The 23,398-nt window shown below is 37.1% G+C and overlaps 1 gene segment (V, D, J or C); it reads right to left on the bottom strand.

Moving 5' to 3' along the window:
- The window catches only part of LOC136336050 (T-cell receptor alpha chain constant-like), a 503,949-nt gene that overhangs the window by 408,175 nt on the left and 72,376 nt on the right, over window positions 1-23,398 (bottom strand).

The raw sequence follows: 23,398 nt of genomic DNA, 5'->3' as shown, positions 1-23,398 counted from the left end.
CTCCTCTACTGTGCTAATTTTCATGAAATAAGAAAGTTACTGAAATCACCTCAGGCTGTGTCTTTGAGTCTCTGAACTCTCCAGTGTCTCAGGAGGTTTGTGTTCCGCTCCCCCTGAAGTCTCAGTCACTGTGTCACTCACAGCACAGAAGTACACAGCTGAGTCACTCCACTGGGATGATAATTTCTTCAGATGGAAGGAGTTTTCATTCTTTTTAAATTCAGCCTTGAAACCTTTGATGCCTTTAACCAGGGGTTCTCCTGTTATGTACTTGAGGAGAAGCTGGAGGCTTTGACTGGGGTACTGGACATACCAGAAGAGAGAAAGAGCTCTGCTATCAGTATAGTTGCACCATAGCTCCAGAGGACTTTCTTCAGAGATGGTGATGTAACCATAAGGTTGGGTCACTGATTGGGCTCTTGTTCCTCCTGCAACATCAATACTTAGTCAGTGAGACTAGGACAGACAGTGTCTATAGTCAGATTTTAGTGGAGAACAAAATTCCTTCTATGGATACAGAAGTATGAAATATAATGTTACTTACTTATTGTGAAGAGCATTCCAAACAGCAGAAGGATCATTGAGAACATGGCTAGGTAGTGAGAAAGCTGAGCTGTATTCTGGAAGATCTCCTTAAGAAGCAGGAAGAAATATGACAGAGTATGCTAAATCTTTTTAACTGAAGAAATCTGAGATTCAAGAAATCCCTGTTTAGGCAAGTTCTAGAGACTGTTAGTAAGAGATGTTTCCGTGACAATGACTGCTCCTGTTGCTGAGCCTCCTCAGAATGTGCACTTCAGGGAGCTGTGAGGTAAAGAAGTTCATAAGTGAGGTAGAACTTTAGAGGAGCCTGTTTCACGTTGTGAAAGATTGCCCTCTGGAGGTCAAATATAGAAATAAACTGAGTCTGTGGGGTTTTGTACCCCATCTCTTTTCTGCTTCTATCAAGGCTTGAATTTCTTAGTATTATAACCTAATGAGTGTTTTCAGAGGTCTGCTTACTAAGACTCTATTTTAATCTTATGAATTAAATAACATTAGTGAAATAAAATTTATCCTCGTTTTATAAATGAGGAAACTAAGCATAGAAGAAAAGATATAATCTGTCAAAGATCACAGGAATTAAAAACTGGAATTTGTTTTATTAGTATGATTCAAAAATTTGTTATTAATGACTGATAAGTTAGCACTATAGTCTTTTAGAATAGATAGTATCTTCATCTCAAATAAGGGAAATAAAGTCTTTTTTAAAAAATTAAATTTAATGCACTGACATTGATAAATCAGGATACATATGTTGAGAGAAAACATCTCCAGATTATTTTGATATTTGATTGTGCTGTATACTCCTCCCCCAAAGTCAAATTGTCTTCTGTCACCTTCTATCTGGTTTTCTTTGTGCCCCTCCCCTACCCCAACCCCTCTCTCTTTCCTCGCCCCATCCCTCCTCCCCCCACCCCCACCCCTATTGCCATCACATTCTTGTTCATGTCTCTGAGTCTCATTTTTATGTCCCATTTGTGTATGGATTCATATAGTTCTTAGTTTTTTTTCTAATTTACTTATTTCACTCCGTATAATGTTATCAAGGTCCATCCATGTTATTGTAAATGATCCGATGTCATCATTTCTTATGGCTGAGTAGTATTTCATAGTATATATGTACCAAAGCTTTTTAATCCACTTGTCCTCTGACGGACACTTGGGCTGTTTTTCATATGCCTATTGGCCATCTGTATGTCCTCTTTGTCTATTTATTTCTTTTGCACATTTTTGAATTGGATTGTTTGTCTTCCTGGTATTGAGATTTACAAGTTCTTTATAAATTTTGGTTATTAACCCCTTATCAGACATATTGTCAAATATGTTCTCCCATTTTGTAGTTTGTCTTTTTATTTTGTTCTTGTCTTTAGCTGTGCAAAAGCTTTTTAGTTTGATATAGTCCCATTTGTTTATGCTGTCCTTTATTTCACTTCCCTGTGGAGATAAATCAGCAAATATATTGCTCCGAGAGATGTAGGAGAGCTTACTGCCTATGTTTTCTTTTAAAATGCTTATGGTTTCACGGCCTACATTTAAGTCTTTTATCCATTTTGAGTTTATTTTTGTGAGTGGTGTAAGCTGGTGATCTAGTTTCATTTTTTTGCAGGTAGCTGTCCAATTTTCCCAACACCATATGTTAAAGAGGCTGTCTTTACTCCATTGTATTTCCTTACCTCCTTTGTCAAATATCAGTTGTCCATAGAACTGTGGGTTTATTTCTGGGTTCTCTGTTCTGTTCCATTGATCTATGCCTGTTCTTTTTTTTTTTTTTTTTTTGTATTTTTCTGAAGCTGGAAATGGGAGGGGACAGTCAGACAGACTCCCGCATGCGCCCGACTGGGATCCACCTAGCACGCCCACCAGGGGTGATGCTCTGCCCACCAGGGGGCGAAGCTCTGCCCCTCCGGGGCGTCGCTCTGTCGCGACCAGAGCCACTCTAGCGACTGGGGCAGAGACCAAGGAGCCATCCCCAGTGCCCGGGCCATCTTTGCTCTAGTGGAGCCTTGGCTGCGGGAGGGGAAGAGAGAGAAAGAGAGGAAGGAGGGGGGGTGGAGAAGCAGATGGGCGCTTCTCCTATGTTCCCTGGCCGGGAATTGAACCCGGGTCCCCCGCACGCCAGGCCGACGCTCTACCGCTGAGCCAACCGGCCAGGGCCTATATGCCTGTTCTTATGCCAGTACCAGGCTGTTTTGAGTACAATGACCTTGTAGTATAACTTGATATCAGGGAGTGTGATACCTCCCACTTTATTCTTCTTTTTTAAGATTACTGAGGCAATTCGTGTTCTTTTTTGGTTCCATATAAATTTTTGGAATATGTGATCTATATCTTTGAAGTATGTCATTGGTATTATTATTGCATTGAATTTATAGATTGCTTTGGGTAATATTGACATTTTAATGATGTTTATTCTTCTTAACCATGAGCACGGTATATGCTTCCACTTGTTTGTATCTTCCTTGATTTCTTTTATCAATGCTTTGTAATTTTCCGAGTACAAGTCTTTAGTATCCTTGGTTAAGTTTACTCCTAGGTATTTTATTTTTTTGGTTGTAATTGTGAAGGGGACTGTTTCCTTAATTTCTCTTTCTAACTGTTCATTGTTGGCGTATAAAAATACCTCTGATTTCTGAGTATTGATTTTATATCCTGCCACTTTGCTGAATTCATTTATCAGATCCAGTAGTTTTTTGACTGAGACTTTAGGGTTTTCTATATACAATATCATATCATCTGCAAATAATGATAGTTTTACTTCTTCTTTTCCAACTTGAATGCCTTTTATTTCTTCTTCTTGTCTGATTGCTGTGGCTAGGACTTCCAGGACTATGTTAAATAAGAGTGGTGAAAGGGGGCACCCCTGCCTTGTTCCTGATCTTAAGGGTATTGCTTTTAATTTTTGCCCATTGAGTATGATGTTGGCTGTGGGTTTCTCATAGATGGCTTTTATCATGTTGAGGTATGTTCCCTGTATTCCCACTTTGCTGAGAGTTTTGATCATGAATGGGTGCTGGATTTTATCAAATGCTTTTTCTGCATTTATTGAAATTATCATATGGTTTTTCTCCTTCTTTTTGTTTATGTGATGAATCACATTGATTGATTTACAAATATTGTACCAGTCTTGCCTCCCAGAATAAATCCCACTTGATCATGGTGTATGATTTTTTCCATATATTGTTGGATCCGGTTTGCTAATATTTTGTTGAGGATTTTAGCATCTATATTCATCAGAGATATTGGCCTATAATTTTCTTTCTTTGTGTTGTCTTTGCCTGGTTTTGGAATCAGAATTGTGCTCGCCTTAAAAGGAGCTTGGAAGTCATCCTTCCTCTTGAATTTTTTGAAATAGTTTGAGAAGGATAGGAGTTAGCTCTTCTTTGAATATTTGGTAGAATTCTGTTGTGAAGCCATCGGGCCCCGGACTTTTCTTTGTTGGGAGTTTTTTGATAACTGTTTCTATCTCATTTGGTGTAATCTGTCTGTTTAGGTTTTCTGATTTCTCCAGATTGATTTTTGGAAGATTGTATGTTTCAAGGAATTTGTCCATTTCATCTAGGTTGTCTAGTTTTTTGGCATTCAGTTCTTTATAGTATTTTCTTACGATATTTTGTGTTTCTGTTCTGTCAGTTGTTATTTCTCCACTCTCATTTCTAATTTTATTTATTTGAGTCCTCTCTCTCTTTTTCTTGGTGATTCTAGTTAAAGGTTCATCAATCTTGTTTACCTTTTCAAAGAACCAGCTCCTAGTTTCATTGATTCTCTGTATTGTTTCTTTAGCCTCTATGTCATTTATTTCTGCTCTGATCTTTATTATTTCCTTCCTTCTACTACATTTGGGCTTTACTTGCTGTTCTTTTTCTAGTTCTTTTAGATGCAGGGTTAAGTTGTTTATTTGAGCTTTTTCTAGCTCTTAAAGTGTGCCTGTAGTGTGATAAACTTCCCTCTCAGTACTGCTTTTGCTGTGTCCCATAAATTTTGAGTTGTTGTATGCTCATTGTCATTCGTTTCTAGGAATTTTTTTATTTCTTCTTTAATCTCATTTTTAATCCATTCGTTATTTAACAACCTGCTATTTAGTTTTTATGTGTTTGAGAATTTTTTAGCTTTTCTGTTATGGTTCATTTCTAGTTTCATGCCATTGTGATAGGAGAAAGTGCTTGATATGATTTCAATCTTCTTAAATTTTTTGAGACCACTTTTGTGCCCTAACGTGTGGTCTATCCTAGAGAATGTACCATGAGCACTTGAAAAGAATGTATATTCTGCTGCTTTAGGGTGAAAGGTTCTGAAGATATCTATTAAATTGAGTTGATCTAGTCTAGTGTGTCCAATAAGTCTGCTGTTTCTTTGTTAATTTTCTTTCTTGAGGATCTATCTAGTGATGTTAGTGGAGTATTGATATCCCCTACTATTATAGTATTGCTGGTGATCACACCCTTTAAATCCATCAAAGTCTGCTTTATATATTTAGGTCCTCCTGTATTAGGTGCATAGATATTTATAATAGTTATATCTTCCTGTTGGATTACTCCCTTTATCATTATGTAGTGGCCTTCTTTATCTCTTATTATATCCTTTGTTTTAAAGTCCTATTTGTTTGATATAAGTATTGCTACCCCAGCTTTTTTTTCATTTCCATTTGCATGAAATGTTTTTTCCATCCTTTTACCTTCAATCTATGTGTATCTTTTGTTCTAAAGTGTGTCTCTTGTAGACAGCATATGTATGGGTCCTGTTTTCTTATCCATGCAGCTACCCTATGTCTTTTGATTGGATCATTTAATCCATTTACATTTATGGTTATTATTGATATGTAGTTGTTTATTGCCATTTTATTCTTTAAAGCTGTATTCTTTTTTTGCTATATTTTTTTTCCACTTTGATCTGTTTACACCAGGCCCCTTAACATTTCCTGCAGCATTGATTTGGTTGTAATGAATTACTTGAGTTTTTTTTTGTCTGGGAAGCTTTTTATTTCTTCTTCGATTTTAAATGATAGCTTTGCTGGATAAAGTAGTCTCGGTTGTAGGTTCTTGTTCTGCATTACTTTGAATATTTCTTGCCATTCCCTTCTGGCCTCAAGTATTTCTGTTGAGAAGTCGGATGTCATCCTTATGGGGGCTCCTTTGTAGGTGATAGCTTTTTTTTTCTCTTGCAGCTTTTAATATTTTCTCTTTATCACTTAGCTTTGGTATTTTAATTATGATGTGTCTTGGTGTAGGTTTTTTTGGGTTTCTCTTTAATGGAGTCCTCTGTGCTTCTTAAAGTTGTGAGAATTTCTCCTGCATTAATTTAGGGAAGTTTTCAGCTATGATATGATTGAACAAAATCTCTATCCCTTGTTCTTTCTCATCTTCTTCAGGAACCTCTATGATGCAGATGTTATTTCTCTTCATGTTGTCACAGAGCTCTCTAAGAGTTTCCTCAGACTTTTTGAGTCTCTTTTCTTTTTTCTTCTCTGCTTTCATGCCTTCATTCCAGTTGACCTCCAACTCGCTAATTCGATCCTCAGCTCTATCTATCCTGTTTTTAATTCCTTCCATTGTGGTCTTTATTTCTGATATTATATTTGTCATCTCTGACTGATTCTTTTTTATACTTGCTATTTCTTTATTTAGGTGTTCATAATGACCATCCATTGTTGTTCTAAGTTCCCTAGGTATCCTTACAATCATTATTTTGAACTCCGCATCTGGAAGTTTGATTATTTCCATATCACTCAGTTCATCTCTTGAAGGTATCTCTTGTGGTTTCATTTGGATTGCACTTTTTTGTCTTCTCATTGTGTTTGGACATTTTATTTGTAGAGTTGGTTGAGTCTAGGCTTGATGTTGTCTGCCTTCAGTTTTCAGTTGTGTTATTTTTAGGTCTTCTTGGGTTGGTATCAGCTATTATTTGTAATCCACTTCCGAATTTGGGCAGCTTTGCAGTCTTGATTTGTTTGTTTTCTTAACAGGTGATAGTCTTGTTTATTGATCTCAGCAGGGGGTTTCCTTGAAACTGTATCCAGGAATGCGATGGGTGTAACCTGAGACTCTGAAGGCCTCTTCTGCCAACTAATCTCACTGGGGGCAGGGTGTTTTCTCAGCTTCAGTAGGGGGAGGTGTATCTCAGATCTTCATGGAGACCTGAGTTACTGCCCCTCCTCCCCACTTCTTGTTTTCAGCTGTGTCTTGTTGGGCTGATTGGAGCTGGAGAGATGTCCGGAGATCTCTGATCTGGAAGCAATTCGGTACTGTTTTGTGTAAGGTTCAGTCCCTCCCCCAGCTATGGCCGCCTCCAGCACGAATGAGTCAGCTTATTTAGTTCGTCTCCTGCATTCCTAGCCCCTCACAGTCTGTCCCTCTCTCTGTCCTTTCCACTTGGGAGATAAGCTGGTCTTTTCAACACACCTTGTTCCCTGGTCACCAGGCAAGTGGCTGTGAGCAGTATTTTCTGCTGTTTTCCCTGGAGTGAGATCCTTTCTGGGCTCTCAGCCCCCCCCATTCCTGTAAGCAGGGGAGATTCAGGCACTCTCTACCAGGTTTCTTGTGGCTTCTTCTTTGCTCCTTGGTTTTTGAGAGCTGTTCTTGTAGTCCAGAGTTGGTTTTTCATGCTGATTTTTCCTAAACTGATTTGTATTCCAGTTTGGTGATGAGAGCTGGGCATTTGTGCGTCCGCCTACTCCACTGCCATCTTCTAATACCTCTGTCAGAATGGGAAATGAAGTCTTTATGAAGTCAAATATTTTTTATCAAGGAAACACAAATATCAGAACCAAATGTGGTTAGATTCCAAACCCAGATCCTTACCCACTATGTTAGCTATGATATTGTCCTATTCTTTAAGATTAGATGTAATTTCACCAAAACAACATGTAGAGAAAAACTATGAAGATAATAGAAACTAAATACAATTCCCAAGGAACCTAGACACTGGAGAAATGAACAGTAGAAAATGTATCAAAGAAAGCTCAAAGGTAGTTCAGAGAGGTAAGTGACAAATCAGAAATAAAGTTTTCCTAAAAGAGAAGGGAAAGTGGTTTTAAGAAGAAAAGGAGTGTCGAACAGAACAAATGTTAAAAGAATTCTTAGTAAAATGATGACTGAAAAGTGTCACTGATTTTTAACAGCACAAAGATCATGATTTGGCGTTTTCACCAAAAACTAAACTGCAGTAGGATGAAGCATAGAGATGAGACAAAAATGAAGAAAATTTAAATGTAGAAATCTCTTTCTGGAGGTCAAAGTCTGAAGAGTAGGAAAGGCTGATGTAACTAGACAAAGATGTGAAAGTGGTTATATTAAGGTTTTTATTTTATTTAAAAAATATTTTATTGATTTTAGAGAGAGGAAAGAGAAAATCAGGGTGAGGTGTGGGAAGCATCAACTCATAGTTGCTTCTTATCTGTTCCTTTTTTGTGTGACAGACAAGGAGAAAGAGAGAAGGACAGATAGGTACAGGCAGACAGAAAGGGAGAGAGATAAGAAGCATCAATTCTTCGTTGTGGCACCTTAGTTGTTCATTGACTACTTTCTCATATGTGCCTTGACTGGGGGCTACAGCAGAGCAAGTGACTCCTTCCTCAAACCAGCAACTTTGGACTCAAGCCAGTGACTTTGAGTTTCGAGCCAGTGACCTCTGGGCTCAAGCCAGCGACCATGGGGTCCTGTCTATGATCCCACACTCAAGCCAGTGACTCTACGCTCAAATTGTTGAGCCCACACTCAAGTCAGATGAGCCCATACTCAAATTGGCAACCTCAGGGTTTTGAACCTGGGTCCTCTGGCTCTCAGTCTGATGCTCTATCCACTATGCCACTGACTGGTAAGGCTTGTATGTTCCTTGACCAGACAAAACTGGGACTTTGAACCGGTGACATCAGTATTCTAGGTTGATGCTTTATCCACTGTGCCACCATAGGTTAGGCAAATAATAAGATTTTCTACCCTTGATATGTAATATCAAGAAACCTAGCTATTGGTACCCTAAAAAAAAGTCCTATATTTCTGTCCCAGACAGAGGACAAAGACATTCTCATCTATGGTATTTTAATAGAGGGCCAGAATATAGCCATAGTTTAAAGTCATGCTGTATAACAAACGAATTCTTATTCATATCTTTTAGATACAAAAAAGAAAAACTAAAATTAAAATACTTGAAACTTTATTTAAGCTCACATATCACCTTATAGTTAATATGAAGCCATGTAGAATATTAAGCTTTTTATTGGAGTAAAATAGACATAAAAGGAAGTATAAATGTATTACAAGTATACAACTTGATAAATTTTCAAAATATTGACACACCCTTATAATCAGCATCTAAACAGAGAAACAAAGCATCAATAATAATACTTCAGAGTGCCTTTTTTGACCTTTATGCATCTTCTGTTCCATAAGTAGCACTATTCTGACTTCTAACAGCATTGATTACTTACATCTGCTCTTTTTACTTTATAGAAATGGCATATTTGTTTGCCATTTGAATATCTTCTTTTGTAAAATACTTGCTTCAGACTTTTGCATTTTTCTATCAATTTGCTTTCTTCCTTTCTTTTTTTTAAAATCTTTTTTTTTGAGTTGATATGTACATATCCTATGTACCAGGATAAATTTCTCAGCCCTTTGAAGATCCAAGAATATATTGAATGACATTCACATTTAGAATAAGAATTTCTCTCTTCTATTTTCTCTGTGTACTAATTTCTTCTATATCTGTTCTGCTTCAGAAAAGGTATGACTAATATGAAGGTAAAGATGCTTCAGAATCTATAATTAACATCACATATTTCTGCTGCCATTTAAATATTTAGGGGCCTAGCACTATCTCTTTATAGGATTAGGAGCCATTGTATTTCTCAACTCATAACTCAGCTTTCACACTCTAACATGTTGTCTTTTTTAAGTGAAAGGAGGGGAGATAGTGAGACTCCTGCATGTGCCCTGATTGGGATCCACCTGGCAACCCCTGTCTGAGGCTGATGTGATCTGATCAACAGAGCTATCCTCAGTGCCTGGGGCCAAGACTCGAACCAGTTGAGCCACTGGTTGCGGGAGGGGAAGAGGAGAGAACGGGAAGAAGGAGGGAGAAAGAAGCAAATGGTTGCTTCTCTTGTATGCCCTGACTGGGAATCAAACCTGGGACATCCATACACCAGGCCGACACTATCCACTGAGCAAACCAGCCAGGGCCACTCTAACATTTTGACATTTTGCGTTAAAATATGTATCACCTTTTGGTTTGGGTGTTAGATCCATTACACTGACTTTCCATTGGGTTCATTACTTTACAGTTTTCTTCATATTATGGCTTCGAGTAAGGCAAGAGTAAACAACATATGCTCAGATTTTGAAGCTTGACAATCTCAGGTTTAAAAATAAAAAAAGTTGATGCTAACACTTATTAAGGCTATGATGTTAGCAAGTTTTAAGTATTCTTAAGGTTTAGATTTCTAATAAGTAATACAAATCTCAAAATAATTTTTACCTAATTAAATGGTTGTGAAAAGAAAAGATATAGTATATTAGGGCTTTCCAAAAATGACACTGAATTTTGAAGCCCCACAAAAAATAAATAACTACTTGATAGATTGAGAGATGTAAAAATGAAAGGCAACTGCATTTAAAAATGAAGAAAATAAAAGGTAGTATGTTAAAATAAAATATTCAAACAAATATAAAAGCAAATTACTTCATATGATATAGAAACAAATTCTACAAATAAAAATAACCTAGGAGATGACGTCAGAGTAATGGCGGGGTAGGAAGCGATACCGATAAATCTCCCCCAAAACTCAACAAGATCTTCAACCAGAAACAGAAAAACCTATCCTTGGAGCCTCCAGATGTTTTGCAATACACCCAAAGGTATGATTGAGTGAAAAATTGGCTAAATATATAACCAAACCCCGAAGGAAATAGGGAGTAAGAAATGCTCCGCCTTCCTCACTAACCTAAACAGGGCGGCTTTCACTGGAAACTGAGAATATAGAAACTAAGGCGGGCAAAGGGGGTGAATAGACCCAGGCCGCAGCACAAGTGGCCAAACCAGGCTGTGGCACGGAGATCCAAGCCGAGGAAAAACTGTTCCTGTGACAACCCGGGCAATATAGCTAACACTCGCGCCAAACCCAGACAAAGAAAGACAAGCAGGGAAGCCATTTTACCTGATCTCCTGGTCGGTGTGCGCAGATAGTGGGCGAGAGATTCCTTCCAAAGCCCCGGGAGGGTGCGCCCGTGTTACCCCACAGAGAGGCAGAGTCAGAGGCCTTTGTGTGGCCTGAAAGCCTCCAGGCTGCCCCAGTGCCCTGGGAGAGCCGCACACGGGGAGGGAGCAGAACTAATTCCAATGCTGGAACTTTTCCATATGGGCGGGGGTTTCACCCAGAGGGTGAGGCCGCTGGTCTGATATCCTGGTCTGCACATGCAGATAGTGAGTGAGAGATTCCTCCGAGTGCCTCGGCAGTGCCTGCCTGTGTTATCTCACAGAAGGGCAGAGTCAGGGGCCTTTGTGTGGGCCAAAAAGCAAAATCTCGGGCCACCCCAGCACCCTGAGGGAGCCACGCATGGGAAGGGAGCGAGAGTGCCTGACATCCTGGTCTGCGTGCACGGAGAGTGGGCAGGAGACTCCTCCCAGCACCTCGGGAATGGGAGCCCGTGTTGTCCCACGGAGGGGCAGAGTAGGGGGCCTTTGTGTGGGCAGAGGGCGGAGTCTCAGGCCACCCCAGTGCCTTGAAAAAGCCGCACACAGGGATGGAGCGAGAGCCAATTCCAACACTGGAACTTTTCAGTGCGGGCGGGGGGTTTAACTCAGAGGGCGAGACTTCTGGTATGACATCCTGGTCTACGCGTGCAGATAGTGGGCGAGAGTTTCCTCCAAGCACCCTGGAAGTGGGTGCCCGCCCGTGTTACCAGACACAGTGGCAGAGCCAGAGGTCTTTGAGTGGGCGGAAGCCCGGCCTGATTATGCTAGCGGCTCTGACTGACTGAGCCTTACCCAGAGCCCTGTGCTGAGTGGGAATAGAGTGGGAAGTTGCCAGCTCTTTGAGTCTCTTAGTATCCAGGCAGAGGCAGCAGCAACCCCATAGCTGGATTATCAGGCTACTAATTGAGGAAGGAAAGACTAAGAGAGCGGCTCCAGGAACACAGACTCTCTCACTGTCAGAGCCTATAAATGCTAATGAGCCTAGACTGCCAACAAGACTGAAGCACAATACATGACATCGCCATAGAGACCTATCAACTGCAAACCTCTACCTGAGCGTGCCAAAGGGGCAGAACCCGGGGTACAGAGTCACCGACCAGAAAGAGGGAGAGAAAAGAAAAAGCAAGAAGATAACCTCTCAAAATCAAGAATAATCTGCAGACTTTAGAACCTATCCCATTTTATTATATTTGTTCGTTTGTTTCTCTTATCTTCATCCTTGATTTTTTTTTTCCTCCTCTAATTTGGTCGTTTAACTCTCTGCCGGTCTTACTCTCTCCTCTCCTTGAACTACACTACCCATAAGTATTACATCTCCCATTATCTTTTCTTTCCTCTTCCTTTCTCTCTATGAGGGTTACACTCCAAAACCCTTCACTCTCTCTCTCTGTCTCTCCTCTTTTTCCTTTTTCCTTCTTTTAGTGGTTCCCTCTTTTTTTCTCTCTCTCTCTCTTTCTTTTCTCCCTCTATATTAGTTTCTTCCTTTCTCCTTTATATCTCCTCTCATTCAAACCTCAATAATGAACAAATTATCTTATCTGGGACTCAAACTTATGTTTGTGGCATTTTGGGGGTTTTTTACTTCACCTTTTTAACTCACTAGTAGTGCTCCCATCCCTGGCTCTCCATTTTATCAAGCTCTTGTTCCACTAAATAAAATAGTAATTTTTAATTTGTCTCCCCATTTTCCTGTTTCCCTCTTATTCTTCTCATCATAACTCTTAGTCAACCAACACCTAAACGCAAACCATTTTATTCTTGATCCAAATTTTTTCATTATTTGCTTTTTGTGGGTCCATACCCCCCTTTTTTATTTTATTTTTTTATTATTTTTTTCTTGCCCCTTTATTACTTTTCCCCAATTCAGGCCCTCTATTACAGGCATTGTTTGTTCTATTAAATACAATATAATTCACAGTTCACCACAAGATTTTCTCAAGAAAGAGTTGAGAGGAGAGGAGAGGAAAAAAGGAGGGGGGGAATAGTTTCCTTTTTTTAAATTTTTATTTTAGTTTATTTTTCTTTATTTCATTATTAATTTTTAAAAAACACAACTTTTTTCGATTTTTTCTTTTTTTAACTTTTTATTCTTTATTAAATCTCATTAATACTATCAACAAAACCACCTTCAGATGCCATTAAGGAAGAGAAAATTGAATATCATGGATACAAAAGAAAGAGAGGTAACACAGATAGATGAGGAAAAATCTATGGAGAAAAAATTTAATATATTGGAAACCTTGGAGCTAAATGACAGAGAATTCAAGATCGAAATCCTAAAAATACTCAGAGATATACAAGAAAACACAGAAAGGCAATTTAGGGAGCTCAGAAAACAACTCAATGAACACAAAGAATATATGTCCAAGGAAATTGAAACTATAAAAACAAATCAAACAGAAATGAAAAACTCAATTCACAAGCTGAAAAATGAGGTAACAAGCTTAGCTAATAGAACAGGCCAGATAGAAGAGAGGATTAGTGAAATAGAAGACAAGCAACTTGAGGCACAACAGAGAGAAGAAGAAAGACTCAAAAATTAAAAAAAAATGAGATAGCCCTACAAGAATTATCTGACTCCATCAGAAAGAATAACATAAGAATAATAGGTATATCAGAGGGAGAAGAGAGAGAAAATGGAATGGAGAACATACTCAAACAAATAATAGATGAGAACTTCCCAAGCCTGTGGAAAGAACTAAAGCCTCAAATTCATGAAGCAAACAGAACTCCGGGTTTTTTTTAACCCCAACAAAGCTACTCCAAGGCACATCATAATGAAATTGGCACAAACCAATGGCAAAGAAAAAATTCTCAAGGCAGCCAGGGAAAAGAAGAATACAACATATAAAGGAAGGCCCATTAGATTATCATCAGATTTCTCAGCAGAAACTCTACAAGCTAGAAGAGAGTGGACCCCAATATTTGAAGTCCTGAAAGAGAGGAACTTTCAGCCATGAATACTATACCCATCAAAGCTATCCTTCAAATATGAAAGAGAAATAAAAACATTCACAGATACAGAAAAGATGAGGGAATTTATCATCAGAAAACCCCCACTCCAGGAATTACTAAAGGGGGTTCTCCAATCAGATACAAACAACAACAAAAAAATAAAACCACAAGTAAAAGCTCCAAGAAGAACACAATAAAACCAAATTTAAACTGTGACAACAACAAAAAGAAAGGGGGGAGAGGATGGAGATTAACAGTAGCAAAGGACGATGGAGTGCAAAAGTACTCACAAAATAGTTTGCTACAATGAACAGGGTAGGAATCCTTTTCATTACTTAAAGGTAACCACAATTGAAAAAACCACCACAGAAGCACATGAGTTAAAAAAGATAGCAAGAGAGGAAAGATGTATGGAATACAACCAAATAAAAACAAAAGGTAGAAAAACGAAAGAGAAGGATCAAACAAGAGACAAAACTAACAGAAAGCAATCTATAAAATGGCAATAGGGAACTCACAAGTGTCAATAATTATACTAAATGTAAACGGATTAAACTCACCAATAAAAAGACAGAGAGTAGCAGAATGGATTAAAAAAGAAAATCCAACTGTATGCTGCCTACAGGAAACTCATCTAAGTAACAAGGATAAAAACAAATTCAAAGTGAAAGGCTGGAAAACAATACTCAAAGCAAATAACATCCAAAAAAAAAGCAGATGTAGCAATACTCATGTCTGATAATGCTGACCACAAGGCAACAAAAGTACTCAGAGACAAAAATGGCCATTTCATAATGGCTAAGGGGACACTGAATCAAGAAGACATAACAATTCTTAATATATATGCACCAAACCAAGGAGCACCAAAATATATAAGACAGCTACTTATTGACCTTAAAACAAAAACTGACAAAAATACAATTATACTTGGAGACCTCAATACACTGCTGACGGCTCTAGATCGGTCATCCAAACAGAGAATCAATAAAGATATAGTGACCTTAAACAAAACACTAGAGCACCTGGATATGATAGACATCTACAGGACATTTCATTCCAAAGTGACTGAGTATACATTTTTCTCCAGTGTACATGGATCATTCTCAAGAATTGACCATGTGTTGGGCCACAAAAACAACATCAGCAAATTTAGAAAAATTGAAATTGTACCAAGCATATTTTCTGATCATAAAGCCTTGAAACTAGAATTCAACTGCAAAAAGGAGGAAAAAAATTTCACAAAAATGTGGAAACTAAACAATATACTTTTAAAAAATGAATGGGTCAAAGAAGAAATAAGTGCAGAGATCAAAATATATATACAGACTAATGAAAATGACAATACGACATATCAGAATCTATGGGATGCAGCAAAAGCAGTGATAAGAGGGAAGTTCATATCACTTCAGGCATATATGAACAAACAAGAGAGAGCCCAAGTGAACCACTTAACTTCACACCTTAAGGACCTAAAAAAAGAACAACAAAAAAAAAACCAAACAAGCCGAAGAAAGGAGATAATAAAAATCAGAGCAGAAATAAATGAATTAGAGAACAGTAAAACTATAGAAAAAATTAATAGAACAAAGAGCTGGTTCTTTGAAAAGATCAACAAAATTGACAAACCATTGACAAGACTTACCAAGGAAAAAAGAGAAAGAACTCATATAAACAAAATCCAAAATTAAAGAGGAGAAATCACCACGGACACCATAGATATACAAATAATTATTGTAGAATATTATGAAAAACTTTATGCCACTAAATTCAACAATCTAGAAGAAATGGATAAATCCTAGAACAATACAACCTTCCTAGACTGAGTCAAGAAAGCCTAAACAGACCTATTAGTAGAGAAGAAATAGAAAAAATCATTAAAACCTCCCCAAAAATAAAAGTCCAGGCCCTGATGGCTATACCAGCGAATTTTATCAAACATTCAAAGAAGACTTGGTTCCTATTCTACTCAAAGTCTTCCAAAAAATTGAAGAAGAAGCAATACTTCCAAACACATTTTATGCGGCCAACATAACCCTCATACCAAAACCAGGCAAGGATGGCACAAAAAAAGAAAACTACAGACCAATATCTCTAATGAATATAGATGCTAAAATACTAACAAAATACTGGCAAATCCAATACAACAACATATTAAAAAAATAATACATCATGATCAAGTGGGATTTATCCCAGGATCTCAAGGATGGTTCAACATACGGAAAATGGTTAACGTAATACACCATATCAACAAAACAAAGAACAAAAACCACATGATCTTACCAATAGATGTAGAAAAGACTTTGATAAAATACAACACAATTTTATGTTTAAGACTCTCAACAAAATGGGTATAGAAGGAAAATATCTCAACATGATAAAGGCCATATATGACAAACCATCAGCTAACATCATATTAAATGGCATTAAACTGAAGGCTTTCCCCCTTAAATCAGGAACAAGACAGGGTTGTTCACTCTCTCCATTCTTATTTAATGTGGTACTAGAGCTTCTAGCCAGAGGAATCAGACAAGACAAAGAAATAAAAGGCATCCATATCGGAAAAGAAGAAGTAAAGGTATCACTTTTTGCAGATGATATGATCCTATACATTGAAAACCCCAAAGAATCCACAAAAAGACTACTAGAAACAATAAGCCAATACAGTAAGGTGGCAGGATACAAAATTAACATACAGAAGTCAATAGCCTTTCTATATGCCAACAATGTAACAACTGAGAACGAACTCAAAAGGATAATCCCCTTCATAATTGCAACAAAAAAAATAAAATACTTAGGAATAAACATAGCAAAGAATGTAAAGTACTTATATAATGAAAACTATAAACCATTGTTAAGAGAAATCGAGAAAGATATAATGAAATGGAAGAATATTCCTTGTTCTTGGTTAGGAAGAATAAATATAATCAAGATGGCTATATTACCCAAAGCAATATACAAATTTAATGCAATTCCCATCAAAATTCCAATGACATTTTTTAAAGAAAATGAGCAAAAAATCATCAGATTTATATGGAACTATAAAAAACCCCGAATAGCCAAAGCAATCCTAAAGAAAAAGAATGAAGCTGGGGGCATTACAATACCTGACTTCAAACTCTATTATAGGGCCACGATAATCAAAACAGCATGGTATTGGCAGAAAAATAGACACTCAGACCAATGGAACAGAATAGAAAGTCCAGAAATAAAACCACATATATATAGTCAAATAATTTTTGATAAAGGGGCCAACAACACACAATGGAGAAAAGAAAGCCTTTTCAATAAATGGTGTTGGGAAAACTGGAAAGCCACATGCAAAAGAATGAAACTGGACTACAATTTGTCCCCCTGTACTAAAATTAACTCAAAATGGATCAAAGATCTAAACATAAGACCTGAAACAATTAAGTACATAGAAGAAGACATAGGTACTCAACTCATGGACCTGGGTTTTAAAGAGCATTTTATGAATTTGACTCCACAGGCAAGAGAAGTGAAGGCAAAAATTAATGAATGGGACTACATCAGACTAAGAAGTTTTTGTTCAACAAGAGAAACTGATAACAAAATAAACAGAAAGCCAACTAAATGGGAAATGATATTTTCAAACCACAGCTCAGATAAGGGCTTAATATCCAAAATATACAAAGAACTCATAAAACTCAACAACAAACAAACAAACAATCTAATAAAAAAATGGGAAGAGGATATGAACAGATACTTCTCCCAGGTAGAAATACAAATGGCCAACAGATATATGAAAAGATGCTCATCTTCTTTAGTTATTAGAGAAATGCAAATCAAAACTGCAATGAGATGCCACCTCACACCTGTTAGATTGGCTATTATTAACAAGACAGGTAATAGCAAATGTTGGAGAGGCTGTGGAGAAAAAGGAACCCTCATACACTGTTGGTGGGAATGTAAAGTAGTACAGCCATTGTGGAAGAAAGTATGGTGGTTCCTCAAAAAACTGAAAATAGAACTACCTTATGACCCAGCAATCCCTCTACTGGGTATATACCCCCCAAACTCAGAAACATTGATACGTAAAGACACATGCAGCTCCATGTTCATTGCAGCATTGTTCACAGTGGCCAGGACATGGAAACAACCAAAAAGCCCTTCAATAGATGACTGGATAAAGAAGATGTGGCACATATACACTATGGAATACTACTCAGCCATAAGAAATGATGACATTGGATCATTTACAGCAAAATGGTGGGATCTTGATAACATTATACGAAGTGAAATAAGTAAATCAGAAAAAAAACAGGAACTGTATTATTCCATACGTAAGTGGGACATAAAAGTGAGACTAAGAGACATTGATAAGAGTGTGGTGGTTACGGGGGGCGGGGGAAAAGGGAGAGGGAAAGGGAGAGGTGGAAGGGCACAAAGAAAACTAGATAGAAGGTGACATAGGACAATCTGACTTTGGGTGATGGGTCTGCAACGTAATTGAAAGACAAGATAACCTGGACTTGTTGATCTTTGAATATATGTAACCTGATTTATTGATGTCGCCCCATTAAAAAGATAAAATTATAATAAAAAAATAACCTAATACAAAATGATCAAATTCCAGGACTAAGCATTGAGCAAAAGCAAAATACAAATGCCAATATATGCAGATAAAATTATTAAAAAGCAATAGGAGTCAAAAATGTGCAAATAGATAAAGTATATTTGAGTTGTTAAAATAAAAAATATTGGTAATTCACAATTTGTACAAGAATGTAAAATGAAACTGACCAGGCAGTGGTGCAGTGGATAGAGCATCTGACTGGGACACAGAGGACCAGGTTTGAAACCCCGAGGTTGCCAGCTTGAATGCAGGCTCATCTGGTTTGAGCAAAGCTCACCAGCTTGAACCCAAGGTCACTGGCTTGAGCCAGGGGTCTCTCACTCTGCTGTAGCCCCCAGTTAAGACACATATGAGAAAGCAATCAATGAACAACTAAGGTGCTGCAACAAAGAACTGATGCTTCTCATCTATCTCCCTTCCTGTTTGTCTGTCCCTATCTGTTCCTCTCTCTGTCACTGTCACACACACACTCACACACACACACACAAATGTAAAATGAGTCTTCTTACTCACTGAAGGTTGGAGTACAATTGTTTATACTATTTGAAGGGCAAATTGTCACTTTCTCAAAAATTTTATATGTTCCTTTCTTTGATTTAGCAATTTCAATTTCAGAAATCTCATTAAGATAGGTAATTTTTCATACATACAAAAATTAATTTACAAAGATGTACAACACAACATTCTTTATGACAGCTGAGAAATAGAAACAAATATCTATCATAGTGATGGACTGTTTCAAAATACTATATATGCATAAAAATAATGAAATGGACTGACATACTTTTTCTTACTGTAGAAAATCTCCAGGACACTATTAAATGAAAGGCAAAAAGTAAGTTGCAAAAGATTTGAATAAATTTAATTTACACTGCAAGTTATAAGTGTGTATATGTGTGTAAAGGTAAATGTAGTTGCATGAAATTATTTATTTAAAAAATAGGCTGGCACAATACCCTAAATAATCTTAAACTCTGAGAAGGACAGTGGGAGCTACAATGAAATGGAGATATATCTGTGAGCTTTCAGTTTAGCTCTGCCTTAATCTTTTATGATGTGATGGATCTAATTGTTACTTAAGGAATATAAAAAATGATGAAAACCCTTTATAGATACAGGATTTCTGGACAAATAAAAGTAAAATAATAATCACTTAATTTGTTTTTTTCCCCAGAAAAACTTCTTTATCAGAAATATGCATGCTCTCTAGACTAGCAACAACAACAACAAAAATATTTCAGACTTCTCTGGAAGAAAGAGTAATTTGTTTTTGGTAAGTGGAACAGTTATAATAGTATGCATTACCAAATTTGGACTTGCTTTTAGATCCAAATGAATTCATTTTTGGGACAAGTAGAATTATTTTTATTTTCTTTGTTATTTTTATTGAGGCTAAAACACTAAAATCAAAATTGCATTGAGATGAGGAGGAGCTATAACAAATTTTCAATACCTCTCTACTTTATTGTTATGTTAAAATTTAATTCTTAGTCCTTGCTACTTCTCAGTCACATCAACAAATAAAGTGCATATTCCTTGTCCTCTCTCTTCCTATCCTGTCTTTCTTCTTTTCCTTATTCATATTCTCTCCATTTTCTTTCCTTCATTTTCTCTCTTTCTTGTTGCTCTCTCACTCTCCCAGATGACTCTAGATTCACTCGCAATGGCTGCTGCCTCCCCCACCTTCCCTTGTCTGGGAGATATTGCACAGGTGCAGCCCCATCTGTCCCACTGTGCCTCTCAGAGCACAGTAGTACACAGCAGAGTCTCTCAGGGTAATCTGGGGCAGGATCAAGGTACTGGACTTTCTGTCTGTTGCGATGGTCAGTGAGGCCATGTTGTTAGTCACAGTGTTTTGTAAGCCATGAATTATATACTGTGGCCTCTGACTGGGATATTGCCGATACCAATGTATATAGTCACTTGTACTGATGGTAGAGTGGTTACAAGGTAGGTTCACATCTTTTCCTTCAGCGTAATCCATGGAGTTGGGCTGGGTGATTTTAGCAGCAATCACAGTCCCTAAAGGGTTAAGAAAGTCAAATTAGCTCTTATAGATAAAGGAGACAACACTCCCATAGCTCTTTGACCCTATTTTATTCTATAGTGTTTTTATTTATGCCTTGCTAGAATGCAAAAATGTCATGTGTTTGTTATAGAGACCAAAGATACACACCAAAAATTGGAGACTCCATAGGCTCTATTCCATGGGTCCTTAGCTCAATAAACCTAGAGATTTCTTGCAATTTGAATACTGCAAAGTGTTCTTCTTGGATCATGGTTATGATTTAATCTGTCATGCAGAAGTTTGTGTTCCCTGGACAAATGCATGGATCAATTCTCAATTCTATCCTCATAATAGAAGAGAAGTAGAGAACAAATAACCTCTCAAGATCTCTTCTTGTAGGCGCAAAACACTTACCCAAAGTCAGAAGCACAGTTACTCCAGTCACCAGCCTCATACTTCAAGGACAAACTAGTATCATGAATCCAGAGCTCAATGTTTGTGTCTGATCCTAGTCTTAAAGAGGTTCAGATAGCAGAAGCAATAGCTACTAGTAAAGACTTACAACAAGTGCAGCTACCACTGTGCTGTTGCCAGGATCTTGTCAGCCAACGACAGAGCAGTTCCTTCTCTAGGACTTCCTCCTCTGTTTTGTTCATATGCACAAGAAGAGAATGAGAATGTTAATGTCAAGCAGACATTCCCAACTCACAGTTCCACTAAAATAGCTCTAGATAAGGAAAATCAACAATAAAGATGTATCTATCCAGAACATTTCTTTCATCATTTCTTCCTTAATATACTAAAGAAATCGTCTGATGCTGCACAGAGCTTGTACAAAGTATTGTTTAATCTCAGAAAACTGTACTGAGCTCTGTGTTGTAAGGAGATGAAATTTTCATATACATTCCAGAAATGCATGTGAGATTTAAAACTAGTCAGTGATGTGTTTATGGGGACAGGGAAAAATTAATAATAACATCAAGACTAAAAGCTATACTTTTTGGAGCTCTTGTTTTCTATAGAGTTCCCTGGAATCAGGCATCTACTATTATCTAGGTAGACATTTTTCAATGCATTCATTCTTGATATAATAACTGATAACATTAATGGAGCTCACTCTCATTCTCCTTGGACAAATATCCTTAATATTCACCTTCCTTATGATCATACTATGGGTACTATATACCAGGGATGGTGAGGCAGAAAGAAAAGAGATAGGAGAAAGAAGAAAAGGTGGAGGAGGTGGAGATGGTTGAAGAGTTAGTGGAAGGAAGAAAAACCAGTATAAAGAATAGCAAGGTAACGGATAATCAGGGAAGAAAAACTGAAAGTTATTTAGTATGGTTTATGGAAAGAACTTGGGTCACTGAATCCTTGACCACACACACTTAATAAGAGATTATAAAATACAAGTAGTCTAAAAAGGATGAAAACACACCATTTTGTTTTGTATTGTTTTCTGTAGAATGTCAATGGAAAACATAAGCTTACCTGTATGGCTCCCAGAAAAGAATGTTATTTGCAGATGAAGCAACTCCCTCTTGTGACTGAATAAATGAACTGCATAACTAAAACCAGGCCAAAAGTGAGCCAGCAATCTTTTAAAAGACTCTTTCCTCACATTTGAAGTTATATTTGTTATAATACTTCGGCATTCATTGTTGTTTGCTCATCCTATAACAGTGCCATAAAGTTTTTAATTATGTTATTGCTTTAATTCAGTAATATTCACATTATGAATCTCAGTTGTTGGCTTCTCTTGGATTTTCCTTTTCTCTCTAATCTTCCCATATTTAAAAGTTGGTTCAAAAGCCCATATTCTTCAGTGTTTATGAGAAGGTTGATACAGATTAAGCACTCAAGAATTACCTGTTTTCTAAATTAGTAGATGAATCATCGTTCATGATATTAGTGAGAGAAATTATGCTGAGCACTCCTTAAATTATTCTAAATACAATCTTCCAATATTATGGAGAACATTTTGAACAAAAGGATCCAGCAGGATAAATATAAGGTTAGATTTATGGGCAAAATTCAACAGACAATAAACTTCTTAAACCTAGGATGGGGAAAGTTAGATTATAAAGATATGGGACTAAATGTCTCAATAATTATACTTTATTCATTTAACAAATATATATATATATTGGGAGATTATTCTGTGCCATATTTCTCTCTCACACACACACATACACACACACACACACACCACAAGTCAATAGCATGCTATTGCTAAAACTGTAAGAACAAATAAAATTAAATTAGGGATAGCAATACTTACATCAGGTAAATAGACTTTCAAATAAAGGCTATTCTAGGAGACAGAGAAAGATCCAGCAATTCCACTTTTGAGTATTATCTGAAGAAACTCAAAACACTAATTCAAAAAGACCTATGCATTCCTATAGTTTTTGCAGCATTATTTATAATAGCCAAAATATGGAAGCAACCTAAGTGTCTATTGGTAGACAAATGGATAAACAAATGGTTTATATAGACAATGGAATATAAATTAGCCATAAAAAAGAAGGAGATTTTGCCATTTGCAACAATATAGATGAGCCTAGAGGGCATAATGCTAAATTAAATAAGTCAAATAGGTGAAAACAAATTCCATATGATTTCACTGATATGTGGAATCTAAAAAACAAACTAAACACTCTGTGCCAGGCCATGCAGCTTATGATGACACTGGAGAGAGTGTGCTGAGCTGTTGGATATGAAGAGGACACTGACTTTTTGAGTATAAAATATAACAGGACAGACTTTACAATTTAAAATTGCTCCTTCAAGTTTAGATCATGCAAGGAATAAAGCTCAGAACAACCAACAAGAGCAAAGAGTTCACAACACTTTATCTGAAGCAAGAAGTCCATGCCTACCCAAAGCTTTGAAAGAACACTTTCCTGCACTGCTGGTAGTCATTGCTTTCTTCAGAGCTGCACTGTGAGACTGCCTGCTGCAGCAGCAGGTGTATTCTTTACTAGCTTGATAAGTCATTTTCTCTAACTTTTTCTAAATTAGTAATAGCAACTTATATCCTTTGTAACATGTGTCAAAAAGAAGAGTCAGCAAATATTAGTGACAGCACAATATTTGATTATCGCTGC

The sequence above is a fragment of the Saccopteryx bilineata genome, chromosome 4 (assembly GCF_036850765.1).
Source record: "Saccopteryx bilineata isolate mSacBil1 chromosome 4, mSacBil1_pri_phased_curated, whole genome shotgun sequence".
Classification (NCBI taxonomy): Eukaryota; Metazoa; Chordata; class Mammalia; order Chiroptera; family Emballonuridae; genus Saccopteryx; species Saccopteryx bilineata.
This window is presented reverse-complemented; position numbering and strand designations above follow the sequence as displayed.